The sequence below is a fragment of the Hippoglossus hippoglossus genome, chromosome 17 (assembly GCF_009819705.1).
Source record: "Hippoglossus hippoglossus isolate fHipHip1 chromosome 17, fHipHip1.pri, whole genome shotgun sequence".
NCBI classification, from domain to species: Eukaryota; Metazoa; Chordata; class Actinopteri; order Pleuronectiformes; family Pleuronectidae; genus Hippoglossus; species Hippoglossus hippoglossus.
In genome coordinates, this window is record NC_047167.1 from 3,495,689 (window position 1) to 3,518,361 (window position 22,673).

The 22,673-nt window shown below is 40.3% G+C and overlaps 1 pseudogene; it reads right to left on the reverse strand.

Moving 5' to 3' along the window:
• Positions 1 to 22,673, reverse strand: part of LOC117778271 — a 91,276-nt pseudogene that overhangs the window by 45,787 nt on the left and 22,816 nt on the right.

The following is a 22,673-nucleotide window of genomic DNA, read 5'->3' on the forward strand; positions in this document are numbered from 1 at the left end:
TAATTGAAAGTTGTGCCTATAATCCTAAAACACGTTTAACATTATTGCTCAATCAATAACCATCTCATTCACTACATTGGCTCTGTGCAGTTGATGAGAAATACTCTAGTACATATTAACTATTATTATTAACTATTACTGTGTCTATTAAAATAACAAGCAAGTTCGCTTTGCCATTAGAGGACCAGAGTTATATGTGTTTTTTCTATAGACAGAGTGGAAGTGGGACGTTGGACATGGAGCTGACAGTCACATGAAACAGAAGACAGTGCAGCAAGCAGAGACAGCAGAGCTATAAAAAGCAGCAAGTGAAGTAGCAGAAACATTGCTATGATCATGGGCACAGATACACAGAGGCAGGCGGAGGGAAATCAGATAGGGCAACTTATCCGTTTCCCCCTTGCAGTTTTGTTAATACATGGCCCGATCAGCACAGCACTTGTATCCCATACTCATGCCAGCAGCTGGGAAGAGAGATATACCTGGACACAAATGTTTCTCTGGTGGGAGTTTGAGATGAATCTCCTGGATGTATTTTAAGAGATTCTATTGTTTTTTTAATGTAACAAGATATATATTTGTGTCTAGATCTGTTTTAAACATTATTAATAGAAAATTGATTAAATCAGAAGCTGTTCAGCATTTATCTCTCGCGCCTTGGTTATTACAGATAGGAATAGATTAAGCACCAAGCAGGCCTAGTGCTCAATCCACAGACAAAGAGCCATGCACACAGGTAGAATATCAATAGCTGCTTCCTGCTATCCCAGCCCACAATCCCTTGTTCAAATTAGCCCCACGTTATTAAATAATCTTCCCTGTAGTTCACCAACCTTCCAGTGGGGGGAGCTGTGGCGATGAGGACTCCTCGTGCTCTGAGTGTGCAGGGAGAGAGGGAGGGGCTGCGGGGGTGATGGGGGGAGGGAGTGTGGCCGAGCAAGGACGTGTCACTACGCTTGTGGGGAGAGTGTCTGGTGATGAAGTAGAAGGGCCTGAGGAGGGTAGAGCTGAAGTAAGGGGCGTGGCTGAGGTGGCTGCAGGGACAAAAGGTTTGGCGTCAACGTTGAGCAACGATGCGACTGCAGCTGGGACAGTGGGTGCTGGAGTAAGGACTGTGAGGCTGTTGGAAGTGGAGAAAGCTTCTGAGGCAGGGACGGCAGTTTCTTTTGGGGCGGACTTTGTCAGGGGGGCCGAGGCAGGGGTGGGGGTGTTGGTGATGGGGGTGGTAGTTTGTGATTCAGGTGTTGAGGCTTGAGGGGTCTGGAGGACAGAATCAAGGAAAGAGAAGGTCTGCGAAACTGGGCTCAGGTTGTCCCCTGTCATTAACGCTAGACTACGGCTAGCATCCCCAGCCAAACTGCTCTTGGCAGTTATTGCACTAGCTGCTGTGCTATGATTAGCTTCAGGTTTGCCAGTGGAAACTTTCTCTTCATTTGCCCTCTGCACGTCTTTTGCCGACATAGGGAAATCGTCTAAACACATGGGCTCGTACGAGCGTGGTGATGAATCTGTTACAAGGCTAGCATGGGAATGGTTTGTGAAATTTGTGGGTATTTGTGCACAGGCAGAGGGCAAAACAGGGCTGGGGTTCAAGTTTGGAGCTTTGAAGTCAGATGCACCAGAGTGAGCGGCTGTAGCCCAGGTGGGAGCGATCGTAGCCGGTGTGGGGGAGACGGGCTGCTGGGGCGCTCCCCACTCCTCTGGAAGTCTTGCCCTACTCTTATTCTTCTTGCCTTTTACCCTGCCCCCTCCTCCACTCTCTCTGATCTCCCACTCCCAGTTCTCCTCCTCATCTTCATTATCCTCTGCCTCATGTCCGTCCTTATCCTGAATCCCATGCTTGTCTGATTGGCCGATGTTCTTCTCCTGGCTATCCAGGAAGTCGTAGACCTCGTCCCGGCCCTTCCTCCTCTTCTTGCGCCGTCTCTGCTGCTGCTTGCCATCCTTGTCCCCCGGCCCTGCTCTCTCTGGGCTTTCCTCGGAGTTGGAGGACGTGGCACTGATGTCATCCTCTATTAAGCCGCCGGGAGAGAGGACAGGAGCTGCCGAGGGGGGGGGGGGGGGGGGGTTTTATAAGAGGAGGAACCGATCACACACTGTCAAGAGAATCACCTGCCAAAAAGCCACCAGACTGTGGTTACTATAGGCGGTTCATGTTCATTTCTGGCCTAAATTGTTGGTGCTAGAACTGGTCTAATAAAAATTACTACATCCATACATGTTAAAGTGATATTTTGAAGTAATGGAGATTGTAGAGTGACCAATAACTAAAGTGTTTTTTTCCCCCTTTTCACACGCAGTCAGGTAAGGTTGTGTAATTCTTGCGTGCACAATTTTGTAAGATTTTAGATGTTGTTTGAACATTTGTTGAATAAAATATAGGGATAATACAATACTTCTTGATCTCATGGACAACCATGATGTAGGCAAAGTAGGCTAAACTCCCACTCAAGTGTTTGCAAGAGGAGGGATGACTTTGTCGTTGATTCAAGTTCAAGTTCAGTTTTCAAAAACAAAAATCGAGCCACATTCTGTGTTTCAAGGACTCGAAAATGTCTTTACCGCTAGAGGGCCTGTGCAGAGTATTGTGAACGACAGACCTAAACAACGCAGAAGTGATGCATTTCAAACATTAAATGGAGTAGTGTGGATATAGCATTATTTTAAGGTAGTTGTGGATATTAACGATTGCAAAATCGAGATGGAGGATCTTTAGTAGTGTCAGAAAAAGACTTTTTACTTTTTTAAACTTCTGCATTGTATCAACTGACATTGTTGAGACTGGCTATTGCAGCAGCAATTAGTTGCTAGTAATGCTGCCCTATACTAGCAGTGCTTTTGTACAGTACAATTTATGTCTGATGTATGATACTGCAACAGGAGTTAGTGCTGCACCCAGATGACACATTTTGCCATGCAAAAACGCAATGACCCTTATGATGACCATCGTCTACAATGCTTATGCAAATAGTGTTTTCACCCATAGTAACCATTGTCTGTTTGCTTTAAGGTTCCTCTTGGCACAACCATTTGAACATTTTCCAAGATGTGATCTGTGTGATGGTGCCTGCTTTTATAAATACTGTACATTTAACCAGTAACTTCTTTTACTCACCTGTGATACACAGTTTATGACAATGGTTCTATGGCTCAGTAAGAATACAAGTCCATCATCAGTTTAAGTGAAGACAGATACAGGTGCTGCTTTACAGAAGCACACTGGCTCAGCACTGGGTTTCAGATTAGAGTATCTGCTTGGCTGTGCCACGGTTGTGATGTGGTCATTTGCGTCAGGGTCTACTTTTTACAATTTACATTTAATATCTTTTTCGAATTACGCCACATGGTCATATTAACTTTGTAGAAACAAAGTGTGGCTGGAGGTCTATCATGTATCTATGTTTTAAAGAAGCCTCACACTATTTTAATATCCTTGCTTTTGTTCTGAGTACATCTTAGGAATCATAATATTTGTAAAATGCAAGGAAATAAAAGTTAGAAGATTAATTGTCCGGTCATATCATATTGTCCAAATATAATATATTCTAATGTGATATTTTCTGAAACATTCTGAATGGACTCTGGAATTGAATGTGCTTTAAGCCAGACAAACAACACATATTTGGGGGTCATCATCATCATCATCATCATCATCATCATCATCATCATCATCATCATCATCATCATCATCCAGGGTGCAGAGCACAACAGAGCAAAACAGACACACTTTCAAGCACCTTAACAATGTAAATAAATAAAGCGTATTTCAAATATCTGGCAAGCATGATTAACAATAAATACATGCAGGTCTGAAACCTCATAGCAATAACACAGATCATTTGGTCACATGCAGAAACACTCAAATGACCCAAAATTACACATTGATTGAATGTATGGAATGAAATACAGAATCACACAAAAAGAAAAACATGCAGGTTTTAACAAAAATGTTCAGTGTGTGCTGATATGATCTCTTCATTTGTCTGTTCCAACAATCTCCCAATGTTGCTTTCTGCTTTGAAGCCATGTTTATTACAATTATTATTATAGGCGAGCATTTCATCAGCTAAAGGAGAACGAGAGACAGAGGGATGGACAGACAGATAGAAAGAGACAGGTAGAGGGGAAGACCTAACACAGCTCATCTCAGTCTGCTGATCATGTCCTCTTCCTGTCCAAATTACTTTCTCTCCGTCTCAGTTTTCATCATCCCATCTCCAGACTGCCTTTCAGTCCATCTTTCATCACTGAATATTAATGGGAGTCTAGAAAAAGGTGCATTCCCCTCTAAATCTGGCCCCTTCTCCTGCAATATGAGTTGCTATTTTCTCCCCACAGTCGATGCTGGCAGAGCTAAAAACAGCTCAATGAAGAGACAAGGCCAGAGCATTACCATTTATATTTAATGTGATGAGGTGTTTAATGGGAGTACTCAGTAATCTGGAGTCTGGAAAACTGCCCAGAGAAACATTAATGATGGAGCACTGGCATTGCGTATGAAAAAGAGCAGCAAGTGGACATTTTGTGCAGATGGGTTTCAGTTCACTGAAGCCAAGTGGGACCTGCACACGCAGAAGGAAAAGGTGAATATAGAGGGATTTACACAGAGACATAAGGAGAGGGGGCAATACAGACAGAGCAGACGGCTGGTTGGGAAAAGTAATGACAGAGGGAAGTAGTGTGGCTTTACAAATTGTAAGTGTCACACATCAATTTAAATAAACCAGGGCCACAACATTAACATGTGCTTATTTAAAGTATTGTAATGTGTTTTTTCCTGTCTGTATTCAAGACTGTGGATGACATGTGGAAGATCAATGAATGAGTTTGTCTTTCTAAAGCTTATATTTTACTCTCCCCTGTCACTGTTGTCATCTAATGTAACAGGATTGGCACATTTATAATATGTCAGCGGCTATTTAGTGTGAAATGTAAAGTAGCAGCATGGGGGTATATCACTGTCTCACAGTGTAACCTCAACGTTTGACTGAAGCAGTAATTTATATTTTTATTATGGCTTAACATGTTTCCTTCTAACAAGACAAGAGTGAAACGTGTGGCGGGCATTACAGCAGCCACTACTGTCGGTAGCCAGTGTTGTTTTTTGTATGTTCAAATGTTTGTATAAAGGAGTGTGTGTTGAAGTAAATTGGATTTATTGTTTGTTTTTTATTGTGACACCCCTAATAGGGATTGGGGTTGGGGTTAGGGTACATAAAACAAGGCCATTCCCCAGTGACTGTGTCAGCATTTATTAAGAGCCAATTTGTGCTAACTGAGAATTTTATAATCCAGCCCCTTGTAGTGTTGGCACATATAAAAATGAGCTAGTTGAAAGATTTACTCATGTCACTGTCTCACAGCATTCATTTATATTTTTACAGCTAAACCAACTAGCTACAGTTTCCTTCTAACGAGACAGTAGCCACTACTGTTGGGCTACACATCTGTTGTGCTTATTGTCATCTGTCTCAGTGATGTGTCATGTATCTGCTCCAACAGCGGCTGAACTTAAATAGTAACTGGGACATAACAACCTGCCTTTGAGCAAGCAGAAGCATCTTCAGTGCGACGACAAACTAGAGGGGAGAAGAGCTAAAAATAAAGTAGAGCTCTGGCTAAATGTTTAATGAGTCCGAGGAAGAAACTTAAATATTAAAAGTCTTCTTAAAGGTTCAGCTCAGGATTCTGGCGTCCTGTTGTTAAATAAATGTTCTATTGCTTTTTTATGTGAACCTTAACACACAAGTCAAATTTTGATAACATTTATCTGAAATAACTACTCAAGCCTCTATTAGATAAGCGTAGCGTTCAGGCACAGTTACACAGGAGGACTGATAAAGACATTGTGCACTTCTGTCTTTGTTGTTAAAGTGGATTTATGTTTCTACTGCGTGGAAACCAGCTGATGCTCAGCTATTTCAAACTCAAACAGCTGATGATATTATAAACATTAACTATTCATGAAAGGCTCCTCGAAATTTCACGTGGGCTGTTTTCCTCTTCAGATCGTAGGAGCTAGTGTATCATTTCAAAGAGTCGCTCCTTGAATCCTGTCTGTCTGTGGATCCAGTGTTTCAGCAGATAAAGAGAAGAACAAAGTGCACGGAGAGCAATGCAATGAGGCAACCAGCAACATATAAGCAGGAGCTGGAGCTGTTCCATCTTGATAAGTGAGACGTGTTAGAAGAGACTGCCACCTGCTGGTAAAAGCTGGTCCTATGCGTTTACGCTACCACTATCATCACTTACCCCGGCTGCCCTGCCACACACAGGCCAAATTTCTAAAGCTACAAAAAAGATTTTAGGTTGTATTGAGTTAAATAACAAGTATACAAGATATGACCAGACTCACACAACTTATATTTATCAATTCGTGCCAGAGCTCTAGCTCCACCCTCCTCTCTTAACTGCATGAAAAATCCAACCAACCCCTCCTCAAACATACATTAAAACTCCTATTCAGTATTTTACTCTGGATCCCAAGTGTCAGGGAAACTATTCACCTCAGGTTTTTGTCGAGAAAAGTTTATGCGGTCTCTATTCTCCTGACTCTGTTCTCCTCTGCTGCTCAGCACGATTCACGGCCGTATTCAGAAAGACATTTGGTTGGCCTGTGTTAAAACAACGCAAGGGACTGGAGGAACACGTGTGTGACTGGCCATCCTAGTACCGTGCCAGACGACGGCAGATTGTGTTGCGGCAAACGATGAACCAGGTTCAAATTTCAGCTGAACAATACCCTCGCTCTGCGTCAGCCCACTCCCCCCCCCCTTCAAACGAATCAGAAGTGCTGCGTTTTTACACGCAGGTCATATGTCTGTGTGAACGCAGCCTGGCACATGCAATCAACCGATACCTGCAGAAAAATCCATAGTGTGGATTCCTGGACCTCCAGAAGAAAATGGATCACTGGTCTTAAACGGACTGCTTCCACTGGTATTACTGGTGGTTTTGCTTTCCACTCCGAACAGGCCGGAACCTTTCTGGGTGTCCATAGCTGAACCGATCCCAGGCATGCCATAAGTGGAGCTCATGCTGGTCTGGAACGGTGGCAGGCTGGACCCCATCATCCCTCCCATCCCAGACTGAGAGAAGCCTGATGGATGGAGACAAACACAGAGTTACATCATCATCACCCAACTGCCTCTATAGAAAATCTACACATAATTGCTATGTACTGTATATTATGTACATACATTTGTTGTGCTGGTAGTAAACTATGACAAGACTGGTTGTATTTAAGTATATGTAAAAATAGTTGTTATGATATTTGATGTAGTAGTTCTTGAAATCTTGAAATAAGGCAGTGCAATCACCCACTCAGTGGTATAACGTCTATATTCTACCAGCAGTAATAAATCGTGTCAGAATCATTTGAAACATTCTACAATCACATAATTCAACACACACTGACTTAGACTAATTGCTTTTGTCCAGAGTTACACATTTTCTCTTCCTAGCACAAAATCCAACATGGACAGAACAAAGGGTCACAATGACAAATTGATAGCGGTAATTGTGAACTTGTGTTTTCTTTAAAGCAACTTAATCAACCGCCAACAAATCAGTCTACCCTCTCAGGAGCTCGTCTTTCACAGTTGACATAGCTCAGAAACCTGTCTGTAGAAATTAGAGGTGTAAATGTGGTGCCTGTGTTCAAATTTAAATGGGGATTACTAATAAAAAATAAATATTTGATAAAATATCACTGCAGTTTTATATAAGAATGAAGATAAGTGACAGACAGAGCTGTCACCAGTTTCCCATATCACTTTGTGTTAATGTGGGATCAAATCCAAGATTCATGACTCAATCCAAATTGTGATTAAAAATAAAATGAAGTGTTAATAATGTTTGTTCTACATGTGTAAAACGTTTTGTCTGATTTATCCACTGAGATTGATCACACAGTCTATTGACGTAAAGTTAACCTCACATACTATGTATCATATCTTCATGTACAGTATATTGACAGTAGAAAACAAAAAGGTGTTTGTTCTATAAAATGACTTAGACATAACTAGGATTACAAAAGGCTGATAAAGAAAGATAAGAAGGCTAATGAAATGATCCACTTGCATACTTCTTATCATTATGTATGTATGAGTGTATATATGAAACCCTTTCTATATATATATCAAGGTTTATGGTTGTATTGATTCCCTCCTTCATGATCACAGCACAGATAATCATGAATTTCAATGTTATTTAACAGCTCGGCCTGTGACTGGATAATGAACTGATTTAGCGAGCACATGACCTTGACCATGGCAACAAAACAAAACACTGCCAACCAGGCAAGCTTCAGAAATGATGGTTATTATCTACACTTCTGTTTCTGAGTTATGGTGCTGACTAATGATAATAATGAAATTTAGTTTTACATTAAGTTCACAGTCAAGTTGACTTTTGACGTTTTGGAGATAAAATGTAAAAAGGTCCTAATTATAAAATATCTGACATTTGTGTCAACTTTGGTGATAACGAGCCCAATTATGAAGTTGGCCAAAAAAGTGTTTTATCAGGTCACAGTTTCATTGACCTTTTACCATCATTCTAATCAGTTAATCGGTGAGTCCATGTGAAATTCCCTCAATGCTTTCCTGAGATATGGTTTTCGAGAATGGGATGGACAGACAACCCAAATAATGACTAAAATTAAAAAAGAAAAACATTTAGTATTATCACAGTTTTAAAAACCATTTCCAACAGAAAGACTTCATGCAGTAACCATTTTTAATAAATAAGACAGGAGGTGAAAAGGTAAAGTGGATCCTAAAAGAAGTCTGGCTACTGTTCTTTGACTCCACTGAGAGGGCCCTGTATTAAGTGAGAGCGGTGACCAGTGCAAAGTGGGTGAACAGTCTGCATGGGTGCCTATTTCAGTTCTTGTAGGTGCAGCAGTGCAAAGTGCAGAAAGGCTGGCTGAACTGGGATATAAATAAAGACTGTGGTATTTAATAAATTGACTCTGAGCTGGTCACTTCATCACAGTGACGCACGACGACCACAGCTCAACAAATGGAAAGAGGCTTCTCTAATGCTGTGGTCTAGATGGTGCAGAGCAGTAAATCCTCAACGCACTGGCCTCAAATCTGACGCACATGGCAATGACACAGGATTTCTGAGCCGCTGTGATGTGACATTAAACAACAGAATACTGAGTCATAACAGACCAGTGTGACATGTGCAGTGTTGTTTGAGGTTACTTTGTGGCAGCACGGTGTCATTCGCATTCAATTTATTAAAGGTAAACACAGTGGGCAGCCATGTGTAATGGTGCTGTGCTCTGGCACAGCCCTTCTCAAATCAGAGGGTGCAGATTTAGATTAAGATTTTATGTGTCTTGCTGCCTTCAGGGATGTAGTGAAATGATGGAGACGTTTTTCACATAGTAGAAAATGAGAGGGAGGAGTGAAAAGGCAGGATGAATTTATGGGATAGAAAATGCCATGCCCACGTCAGACTATGGGAACATCCAACAGGATCTTAATAAAGTGACCACCTTTTTATAGTTTACTGTATATGCTAAGAGGGATATCTCCTATTTTTTTTGTTTCTTTGTTTTGTTATTTTGAGGATTGACCTACAGGTGGCACTTTGATAATGCATGTTGTTATTTATTTTGTATACATATATCTTCATTATCATTATTAGAAAGTGGGAAAATTGTGTGAATAATAACCACCACCCCTTCCCCACTTACCAGACAGGCTGCCAGTGCTGAAGGGAGGCTGCCCAGGTGGGTCTTGGTATCCGCCTGATGACATCATTGATGACATCATCCCCGGACCTGAAGGAGATATAGAGCATTAGCGCCATCATCACCAAAAACAGGGCAGCTTTATTTTGATGTGCGATAACTGTTTTTCTTTTTCCTTTTCTTTATCTGCCCAGGTTATTTATGACACACATTTTAAGGTTTAACATATCTGAAAAAGATATTCAACCAAGATGTAGGATTCATGACCTCTAAAACACATGCACCATGATGCAGCATGATGCAGCCTTTCTTCTGTCTCCTCACATTGAGACAGACAGAAAACTGCACCGAAATCCCTGTGTCACTCTGCTCAGTGAACTGCTTTTTCAGGTCCCGCTTCTCAACCACAGTGTGTGTTAGTGTGTGTGTGTGTGTGTGTGTGTGTGTGTGTGTGTGTGTGTGTGTGTGTGTGTGTGTGTGTGTTTGAGAGCGTGTGTGTGTGTGTATGCATGTATGTGTGTACAGGTCTTTTTGATGGTGATGCAACCAGACACAGTGTGTCACTGAGGGGACTATCGCCATGGTTACACAGGAGGAGGATGCCAGCATCTGCAGTTCCCTAGACAACACTTGCTGATGGTGGACGTTTCTTAGAGAAACGATATGTGTTGGCATATGACACATACCAGCATTTACACATATACATCAATAATAAATCTAAGAAATTAATAGAAAATACATGTTTAATATTACTGTTGCTGTTTTTGCACAACTGTCAAATGTGCACAAATGCAGTAGCAAAATAAACTCTCCTGGCTCAGGCTGATGGAATAATAACTGTAACTGTGTGATTGTATCAGACTGGAGATGTTTATTTCAGGTCAAAAAAGAAGAGAGGAAGAAGAAGAAAAAAGGCTTTTTACTTATTAATTAAAAATAAACAAAGCTGAAAAGAAAGATTCTGATTCAACAGATGCTTTTTTAATTTTATTTTTTAATTAAACATGAATTAGAGGTGCTGCTGATATACCGCCTGCCCTGTGACCACAGATATTAGCTACTGTATGTGTGTGTGTGTGTATATGAACTCCTTTGGTGGAACTTCCTGATTGTGTTGTAGTTTTGTGTTTATTTTGCTGTGTGGTTTGATGTATGTTATCTTGGTGCTTCATTGATTCAGTTTCTGCATTTTACTCATGCTTATATTCTTATATTTATGTTGCCAACTTACCTATTTCCTCATGTTTATATCTATGTTTAGGCCATTGAGTTTACTTGTTGTGAACATGATACATAAATAAAATCTACCACAGCCTGACCCCTCCTCTCACTGTCCCAATAAACACATTCTAATCGCACTTAGACACATATAAGGGTTGTAACATCTCTGATGGTGGCAGACTGAGACTGGTTTCTGGGTCACAGAAGAGGGAGGATATAAGGAAGCATAAATTAGAATAGCAGAAAGGACCCTCATACAGGTCTCTCTCTCTCTCTCCCCCCTCACTTGGTTTCAATGTTTTTTTTTGCAACATGTCAATAGCAAAATTCGCCCACTGATGAAGGCTGTAAAACCTCTGGAAATAGGCTGTGATTGGACTTTGAGTCAAGATCTTTAAATTAAATAATTTCCTGCATTTCTTTTTTTTGCAGTTGGTTAAGGAGGAGCTGGATTATATAATGCACGAAGGGTATATCTACGGTGTATTAAATACACACGTAAGCATATGTAAACCATGAATCTTAATATATAGCAAACAATCATAGATTTGAAATAAATGTATTGGAGAAATAAGTACAATATTTTCTTGTGAAACGTACATAGTAAGACTGAAATATTCAGTAGCATAAAATAGAAATAGAAAACCTCAAGATGTATATTAATTAAAGTATTATCAGGATTAATATTCTGCCAGACACAGATCCAGACAGTGTTGGAAAATAACATCTATGAAAAACACTTTGATGAAGTGCAATGTGATTTTCTTTTCTTTCCCAGTATGGATCTGTCCATGGTGCTGAAATACCAGGGGGGAGAGAGACAGTGTGGCACACAATAAAAAATATGATTAAATTTGTACAGAGGTATATCACATATTATTGAGACACATGCAACACAATTCATTTTTTATATCTAAAATATGTCGCTGTTTTAAAGAGATACAGTAGTTTTGAATTTAGCTGAAAAACTGTTTTCTATCAATTTGGTATAAACAACCTATTTTTGGTACAAGGACAATATCAGTGTTGTGGTGGATATCATGAAATTTTAACAAGTGTGCATTAAATGTGAGGTTGGATCTAGTGTTTGTGTGTGTTTGTGACAGCAAGTGTTTATTTATGGATGCGGTCTATAAAGGTTCAACTGAAACCACACAAACAAAGAGCAGACGCATTAACTGCAGAGTCATATTGAGCCGAACGCCACAGGGTTCTTTTCTCTCTCAGTCTACTTTCCCCCTCGTCGATCACGCTTCAGCTGCCACTACTTTACAGTACTGCTTTGCATTCTTTGTTTTGATGCTTTCTCTACGTTTGCATGCAGGATGTTTCAGTATCTGAAAAGCTTAGAAAGAATGTTCCAGTTAAATTTGTGTAAATGTGTTGTGCTACACACGATACACAAATTAATGCCTCCACTGTTCTCTAAATGACATCTACCTACTAATTCCGTAAACGCTGACTGTCTGTCTGTCTGTATGTGAAACGCATATCTCGCGTTCATTTAATCAAATTCACACTTGGAAATGTGTATTGTAAATTGCCCAAGGAAGTGCAGTGCCGTGTTTGGAGCAATTTACACATGCGATACATTCAACATTAATAAAAAATTGAATAAATAGGGGACCAGCGCTTTGTAGCAGCCGTGGGGGGGTGGGGGCAGTGTGCCTTCAGTCTGTTGACTGTGTTGCCCATGTCTACCACATTGTCACAGTTTTCACTTTGATTAAAATAGTCATTATTATGTTAAACCTGTTTTCAGGACTAACATGATGTTAAATATGTTCTGTCCTCAATTTAAAATCAAATGGACCACACTGTCATTCATTCAATGTGTGGCTCTCAAGGCCGTTGCCAGCCGATGAGTCATAGGCAAGAATCTGATGGTGCCTCTGTATTACAGAACAGGGCAGTATGCAAACAGTTAGCTCTCATAGAGACAGTTGGTCTTTTCTAGAATAGAACAGAATAGAAAAGAATAGACAGCTTTATTGTCATTGTATAAGATACAATGATATTAAAAGTGAGCTCTAGGAGACGTACACCTTTGAAGACTACTCGGCTACGAAAATGCTGTGTTCTTGGCATCCATGCATGAAGGTGCAGTACGCTTCAGGGGCTTGACATTATCATAGTCACCCTATCTGTAGAGCCTCAATGACAATGAATAAATAAATTCGACCCATGTGGAGCATGAGGTGAATTCCATTTCAAAAGTTTGTTCTCATCCTTTTACCTTCTTGTTCTCTTATTTTATCTCTCTCAGACATCCCCGCCCCCACACACACACACACACACACACACTGTGTGCGTATGCATGCCTGCAGTAAGAACCTAGACAGTCCTCTGAGGTGAGCAGCCAGTATCAAGCCTTAAGGTCAAACTTTTCTTTTTTCAAACATTTTTTAGAGCGTTTTTGCGCTGGAGGCTCCTTAAGACTTTGCACAAGTGAAAAAAAGTCAAAATACATTTAAAAAAATCTTCCATTGCATAGTTTGAAGAAATACAGTTTGATGGCCTCATCCTGAGCCAGACACCGACTGCATTTACTTGTGCATCATTACTCTGCATATTTCATTGCAGTCTTTGGTAAGATGCAAAGCTGACCTTCCCTATTTAGCTCCTCTTGTTTAAATCATGTTTAGCTGAATAGTAGGGGGAAATGGATTTATAAATATGTGCTTTTCAGAGGATGATCAGTTAGGATGGAAGATTCAAGAATATTTCAAAAGGTTTTCAGCACAGAATGTAGTATGGTTATTTATTTTATTAAACCTTTATATAACCAGGAAGGTCCCGTTAAGACTGAGAATCTCTTTTGCAAGGGAGACCTGGCAAAGACAGGTAGTAGAGTAGATAAAAACATATAAAACAGGCAAAAACACATAGTGACGGACAAATACACAACTGAAAACAAGATCTAAAGAAGCAAAACACAACCAACTACACAAGCAGTTAAAAACAGCAACATCTTATAGAATCTGCCGCAGTTCTTTTATTCTGGTTTTCTGTGAGCTTTAGTTCCTTCTGCCTCATATTCCAAGCCACAGGTACAGAATAAGCAAAAGCCCTTTTTTACGATTTCTGTATGGAAATTTGAAAAACAGAGTAAAAAGTTCTGAGAATGCAGAGAGTGTTGGTCAAAACATTTTAGCCAAATGCATACACACAGGTGTATATATATGTGTATATATATATATATATATATATATATACACATGTTTTATTCCTTTTATCTTACTTTAATTACAATTGCATTTTATGTAATTTACTTTGTATTTTACTTTTTAGCTTTTTACTTTGTTGCCTATGACAGTAGGTGATTAGTTTAAAAAGGCATGGAGGTAATGATGTTGGATCTATTGAGTGGGTCACATGGCTTTCATAGTTCTGCCATTCAAGCCAGTAGCTAGTCAGATTTACATTTAGCCTCAGCGTTATTGCGATATAATATATATATATATATATCACCAAGTGTACTTGGCATCAGCAAGTGTACTTTTTCCATAATTGCTGCTTTGCACTTGGGTTTTGACACCCTGATTGATATTAAAAAATGTGTTCTGTCATAACTCACTAAGCAGTCAGTTGGTTGCACTGCACTGTTACAGAATATGGGCACTATTAGAATCAAGCCCACATACACCTTCCTGCTGCTGGGAAAACGCACCAGAGCATCTAATGTGTATTAATCTGCAGATAATTATAGTCCCCAACAAATGCACTAATGTTTGAGTCAAGCTTGCTAAAAATCGCGGTGCCCAGCTCTTTTAGGAAATTACTGAGGATTTAAAAAAATTGTACAGGAACCCTTTTTATGAAGATTAACCTCTTAAGTTAAAAAAAAAAATTGCTTGGGGCAAAGTGCCAACTACAGGGTAAGGTAGTCAGGGTGTATTTAATGTTTACAATAAGAAGGACACTAAATATTCTTGCCATGTCCTTTAATGAAAGCAATATTTATATTTATACTAAAATACCCCATTGATTTTATTGCTAATTTGACAAATAAACCTGACTGGCTCTAATAAAATTACTTTTTTTGTTTAACTGTACGGAAGATTATTATTATTAATTTTTATTTTAGTCATTTGAGTGCACCTTTAAATGAGCTGATATAGTGTGTATCTTACACGTTTCTTCCAACAATTCCTCCAACCTAAATAATAAGCCACTTGTTCCACTTTATATGACCCATAGGATAGAGAAAGGTGTATTTAGACCTTTGTCTTCATGGTAACAACCTCTAGGAGTCTACCCACAGCAGGCACTCTTGCTGTGAAAAAATCAAAAGGCCTTTATTAGCGTGGTTAACGCATGGCAAAGTAAAAAAAAAAAAGCATCTATATACTGCAGCACACTGGTCTGAGTGTGTAGTTTTTTTTGTTTGTTTAATGTTTTTGATGAATACTTAGGAAAAGACTATGGCCTGTCCTAAATCACTCACTAATCAATATATAGTCCACTATACAGAGCAATATATACCATGATGTAATAATAATAATAAAAAAAAAGAATCATGGATCAAAGATACAAAACTAGTTATTGGTTTTACAATGAAAACAAACAGCAGTCTCCTGTGTGAAAGTGCATCCAGCCACCATGACCTCCTTCCAGACATTAGCAAACTTCTTTGTTTGCTTCATAATACCACCACAAGACATCATCTGACATTAAATCCTAACTATGGGTCGTAATCAGCTGTTTGCTAAGATGACCTCTGTGGTTTTGTTTATTTAGAGGAGGACAGTCTAATTTTTGTTTGCACAGGTCAGAGGGCAGGGCAGCCGGCTGTGCAGGGCCTCTGGAGTGGTTTGGGGCTTTCTGAAGTGCACTGCGAGTGAACCGTTCGGGACTGAATCCAGTTGCACTTCAGCTCACAGCAGTTCCAGATGATGGCGGTCCATCTGCTGCCACTGTATGTAAACATGTTCATAGGCCACTTACAGTTGGACAACAAGGTCAGCATCAAACTGCTTTATTTGCTTCAAACTAAATGTCCTGCTGTAATCATTAAGATTTGATAATCTGTCTATAAGATAATTTTATTTATTAAAACCTGCACTGACATTTTCAACTTCAACAAATGCTTACATTTGTGTTTTATAGGCAATATTGGCCATTAACAAAAGACACCAAACAATGTCATCACATTTTATGTGGTATACAAAGGCAAATTCGAAAGCATTAAAAATCGCCAAAATAGCCAAAAAGGGTTAACGTTAAAGAGGTTGGTTAAATAAATCATGCAAGTCTGAGTTAAGCAAGATTCTCCAAGTCCTGAAAATATTACACAAAACATAGTAAAAATAGAGGTGAAATATCAGAGTGAAATCCCATCTTGCTCCATCATGCTCTCCTGCTCTGTGGCCTTAAATTCATGCAGCTAATATTTGTGTGCAGACTGCATGTTGTCAACAACACTCAAGTCTTTCTTGCTCTCGCTCTTCATGTCAAGGACAGTGGAGGTTAGTGTCAAACAGTGGCATCCCATCCACCGTCACAGCTGTCACCTACTCTAGAGATCGACAAGCGCTTAATGCGGGAAAGAGCAGTGGGGTGAGGGAAGAAAATTAAGAGAGGGATGAGAAAGGCAGAGGGACAAAGAGAAGAGAGGAGAGGAACAGACAGAGTGATGAGGGACAGGTAATAAAAGCTCTGAGCTGTAGTCAGAAGGAACCTAATAAAAATGATTCTTCATTAAATTGGCAGCTGAATGTGATACACTGCCTTTTAGATACATATCATTGACACATGAACAGTTTAATGTTGTTGTATATTAGCTGAGGTACTGTCGGTACTATGAAACAAATAGATTCTAACAGTATTTTTTTGCCGTAAAGAAAAAGCTCCCATTTCTTTTTGAAATCTACATTTTTCTTCAAGTCAACACAACAATTTAGACCCTGGGTTCTGTACTGGGTCAGGTAGCTGCAGGGAACTGGGTTACCCTGCAGAAAAGATGTGTAATGGGTAAAAAATATATTGATATTAAATTCATGGGTAAAAGGTAAAAAATTGCTTAATGTGGGGGAAAGGTGAGTAAGAAGTGAAGCAGGTTTTTGTGATTGTGTGGTAATGAAGCCTATAATCAGCCGCAAGGATTTATTTTATTGTGAAAGACACAACCTTTCACTTCTGCTCAAATAACTGTCACTACCAAAACGAACCAGTAACTAGTCCGTACATCAAAATGCATCGCATAAAGACAAAAATAACCAGTGGTGAATATGTTCTCAGCGCTAAAAAGCCCCCAAAAAGATTAGCCTTAATAGCCTCAAGCTAGGCACGTCGTCAGCATGTGTGTTTAATCACGGGTAACATTTGTTAAACGGTCCTGGCGGGTTTGTGGGTGCAACCTTTTAAAAGTGGACTCGTGCGGACCAGAAAAAAGTCTGTCATACTTTCAGATTTTCTTATCTGGTTTCTAGCTCAGCCTCATGCTTAGAGACTGGGTCTCTGCTAAAGATACAGTTTTTTGGAAAGAAGGGTCACAAATACTGTATTTTGGTTCATGTTTCTTTTAGAGGGCTTTGGTTCTTAAAGCAACACCGAACAGGAAATACATTTCATGCTGACTTTCATCAGTGGCCAATTAATACAACTTTGGTCTTCTATTGATCATTTTTTGACAGGAGGACAGGGAATGAGAGGAAAAGGGTGTGGTGTTGAATTTATCATTATACAAGGGATAGTTCACCCAAAAAATATTCCACTCGAAACGGCGTCATTTATAAAATGTCAATTAGCCTAAATGTCTGCTGTTATCCTTCTCCTAGTTACTGCTGCAGTTATCGTGAATTCTCGAAATACTTGTGAGTTCTCGCGAGACAAGATCAGCGAGAACTTGCGATAGCTGCAGTTACTGCAGCAGTAACTAGGAGGAGAATCAGAGCAAAGATTTTGGCTTAAAACATGGTGTAAATGACGCCGTTTCGAGTTGAATTTGAATGTCGGGGCTTACGGACACTTGGATGACACCACAGGAGCAGTATGGAGGCACTTTATGTTTTTTTCTGTTGTTATTTTACCTTTGAATAAGTGGTCGCCATTTACGTCAATTGTATTTGGCTTCAACGCTGTTTACCCCTGAAACTCCAAACACTTCACTCACCTCTCCATCGTCATAGTGGTAAGTAGACAATAAGTGATTTTTATTTTTGGGTAAACTATCCCTTTAAGGTGATGGTGGGATATATATAAAGTGAGCACGCGTTGCAAGAAATACATAAAAAATAACAAATCAATGAAATAAAGTGCGAGAAAAAGACGTGTGATATCATATGGTGAATACTTCAAATAATGCCATTAAGAGCATCACAACGAGCTACAGACACTGTGTAATACTGGAGCAGTCCCAGGGCCACTGAGTACATGATGCAAATCCTGTGACTGGCAGACTGAAAAGTGCTGATACCTCTGGGAGATCTGCTTTTCTACGCTAACAAACAGGTTCCTCTCAGGATTATACTCTTTCCTCTAGTGCGTATTAAACCGCCCTTCAACTAAGTGGTTCCACGTTGTCAAGAGAGCTGAGAGGAGAATCAGCAATAGAGAAGCAAAATGTGTGTTTATAGTGATTACAGGGTCTCACTAGATTTAGCCTGACCCGTGTTGAACGATACGACCAACAGGGTTGGGCGATGTCCACTTAACAGCGCAATGGACAACTCCGTCGGGGGGGGAATGGTTTAAACAAAGTTTCCTACTTTACTCGGAGGCGCACACAGAAAGACACACACACCGACACAGACTCAGCTGACGTCTCTGACCCACTACAGTTTGTACATGGATTTGTTTGAAATGACGCCACAATATCAACACTGATCACCACATAATGATCCAAACCTTTTCTTAAATGAGTAAATTCTTCAGCTCGTACTGACTCTGCTCGCTCTCTTCCTCTCTCTCTCACACACACCGACACACACACACAGTGTCATCGGACATGTGTGTAAACTCAGACATGGGTAAAAACAACAGAATTTGTAAACTTAGATAATGTATGGAGAGAAGGAGGAGATGGCAGCGTGCTCGGTTTGGATCGATTCAATGTTGGCTCAACATCATGATGGCAGCCAGCCATGTCGATGGTTGATGGAATCGTCCATATGTCATATTATTATTTATTTGAAGTCTAAAAACAGATTTTTGTTTCTGAGTGCAGGTTGTGGTTTCAAGCTCTTCTTTATGAGCAGAGAATCACAAACAAATCTGAGGTTGATCAATTATGTGTTATACCTCCTCACGGTGTCTACACTAGCATCTTTACTATATTGCTTTTCATAGAATGGATATTTCCGATAACTATTATTATTGTTTTATCACCCACCTTTAGGTTTGACATGTCTAATGTCTCGGTTCTTTGCATCATGTTGGTCTGCCCTGAGCCCAGTATCCTGGAAATCTCATATTACTGTCAAAGAGAAACTTAAAGGGGACATAGCATGCAAATTCCACTTTGTTAGTGCTTCTACAGGTTAATGTGGGTATCTGGCATGTCTACCAACCCAAAAACTCTGGGGAAAAAAACACTTGCGCGTTTTGTTATGGTTCCTCTAAGTCAGAAACGTCATGCTTGAGTGACTCGAATGAGCTTCCTGGGTTTTGTGTCGTAACAAGGCACTGGAAGTCTCCCTACATGGCCTTGGCCCACCCCCCACCTCATCCCCCCACACTCGTTACGCCGAGTTTACACCGGACGCAGCGAGGCTGCGAGGCAGCGCAGCGCCGTTCCCAAGCACGCAGCCGCCTGGCTGTTCACACGGGACGAGCATTTCTCCGCTGGTCAGCCCGCGATTCACTCACATGTGGCATTTGTCTGGATCGTTGGGACTGGGAGGCTGCAGCAGTTGCTCGGGCGCGACCGCTCGCTCTCCCATGCGTGAGCTGGAATTTGTGTCAACGCCACACAGCCAGCAGTGTGGAAGACTTCCGCAGTGTTCAGCACTACTGTAACACTGGCACAAACACACAGAGCCCCCCCACTCGTTATGCCGGGTTTACACCGGACGCGGAAGCGCCGCTGCGAGGCAGCGCAGCGCCGTTCTCAAGCGCGCAGCCGCCTGGCTGTTCACACGGGACGAGCATTTCTCCGCGCTGGTCAGCCCCATAGACTGTATATATAAGGTCAGCCCGCGATTCTGCTTTCTCCGCTTGTTGTTGTACCCGTTGAATGTCGGGGTTCGGGGGTAAATGATGGTCTTCAGAGCCCCCCCCACCCCTCTCTTTCTCTCTCTGTCTGTCTGCTTGTGTGCTTGTAGTGGATGGGCAGAGGGGGACATTTAATTATGTGATTGGGAAAATTAAAACTCCAGGACAACAGAAGGGGAATACAAAGTATGGGATGCATATTTGATAATTTATATCATATAAAATATGTAATTTATATTGTTTAAAATCATGGGGGGAGAGGGGGGAGGGGGGAGCTGGCTCATTAGCATTTAAAGGAACAGGCACTCAAAACAGGTCACTCTGTGGAGGGCTGTTTTATACAGGGTAAAAAGGGTGCTGTTTTATATGATCCTTGTGGTATTTTGACCAAAGTATGTTACAGACATTTCATTAAGACCCCAAGGAACCATATCAACTTGTGGTAAAATGGGCATGCTATGTCCCCTTTAAAGCATCTCATGTAAAAAAAACTAACTTTATTGTCCTTCATAAATTGACACCCACCCTTTTTTACTCAACCTTACTTTCCAGAACTGTTCCGTTCTCATTTTCACAGTGTGTCTGACTGTCAATTCAACCGTGCTTTACATAGACATGAACCATTTCAATTTGTAGAATAGATTTAAAAATGAGTCAAATTCATTCATTAAGCTTTGCTGCCTTTATAGGTTTTCTTTCTGGCCTGTTTGTGACACGACAGGCGTCTGCACAATAAAAAAAATGGTGACGCACTCCAACATGTGCTGACTCAGCAACACAGTTGACTTGGCTGACTCACTGTTCCAGAGACGGTGACAACTTTTCACTACTGTGAAATGTAATTTGCAGACACGTACTTACATCAAATGGGTAAACAACGTACCTCTGCTTGCGCACACTGTTCATAATTCATCATGATCACATAAGAACTTGTTATTTTGGATTAAGGGAGAAGGAATAGTGTGCAGTAATTATACAGATACAGTTTATTCTTCATATATTGTAAGGCGCCATTATTGCTTTTGTTGTTGTTTATTAGGTTCCCCTCACAACACCCTAGAAAGATTCAATAAGAGATTTCAAATGATTTGGATCAGATGAGATTCAGTTTCAGATCAGATGTGACTGAAAACATTTTTTAGTCCAGCCTCCCATTGTTGTAATGATTCTACCATATTCCCACATCCCAGCTTTTATGTTGGTGAGTACAACATCAAATTAATGTTGTGATGAACGACTTGTCATTTTCGTTCTTAAGCTTCAGCCATCACATTGTGCAACAATGCTACAAGTCACACATTACAAGCCCAAAAAGCCATTAAAGGTTTTAGCTCTTAAACCGGGGCTAAATCAATGCTATTTGTTGTTTGCTCGTAGCAGGAACACTCCCTCTTTGTGTTACTATTTTGAGCTGTGCTACTGAATAATTTATACAAATCCATATCAGTGTGATGCATCCTACTTACAGTGTGTGGGGAGCGCAGTGGAGGTGGAGCTTTGTAAAATGTATTACTCCATCGGATTTCTCTTACATCTAATTGCCTGTAGATAAAGGCAGCTGGTTGCTAGTTGCTTCCATTAGTTGGTTTGAGTTTGTGTGTCAGGTATGGAAGTCAATTAATGCCACAACCTGTGCTTTACTCTTTTGCCTCAGTGCCTCTCTGTGATGAACTATAAGCTACTGTTGGTCAAACCGAGCCTCAGATACACACACATACAAACGCTACTGCAGAGTTCAATGTGTTGGTCACATGCACACACACACACGCCCACTTTTCTCCCCCCCTTGTCTCAAGTGCACATACTGTATGCGCACACACTGCAGAGATGTGTTATCATGCCTCAGCAAACGCAGCAGCAGACTGCAGTGCAACTCCACCTCTATTCTGCTGCTACAGGATCTCACAGTGGATTAGATTTCAATCAGGCTCCATATACACTGTACACCCGAACAAAGGAAGTTTAGAATGGTGAAATGGTCAAACTTTACATAAATTGCATATGTTAATTACAAAAATGACAATGTAGAACGAGTATAATCTGTGACATTCACACATTTAACGATGGCTGCAGGGCAAATATTCACATTCATACATGTTAACTTTACTATCTTAAAACAGGTTAAGTACAGGCTGCCGCAGAGAAAATATTAAAAAACAATACCTGAAATGATAAAAGATGCTATTTATTACAGAAGTTACATAAAGCATTTTATTTCTAGCTTTTATATACATCAAATCAATATTACAAATTGTTAATGATTATAATTGAAGCATACCAAAAAACTGAAATACAGTGAAAACCAGATCAGGGATATAGTGATCAATCGTTTATATGGATCAAAAAGTTTGGGACAGAATCGATCCTAAACAAATGATGTTTAAGTAATTATAGTGATAAAGTAATCTGCTTACAGTGATCATTTTGGGTCTTTTTTCACACGTTTGGACAGTAAAATTGTTATTTTTTACAGTTTTTACTGTCTCTCTCAGTTATTTACTGCTCCTCTCTGTATCACTATCATTCACGCTGCTCACTGCCAACCGAGTCGAGCCAAACCGAGCACGCCCCGTCGTCTCCACTGGCTCAAGTT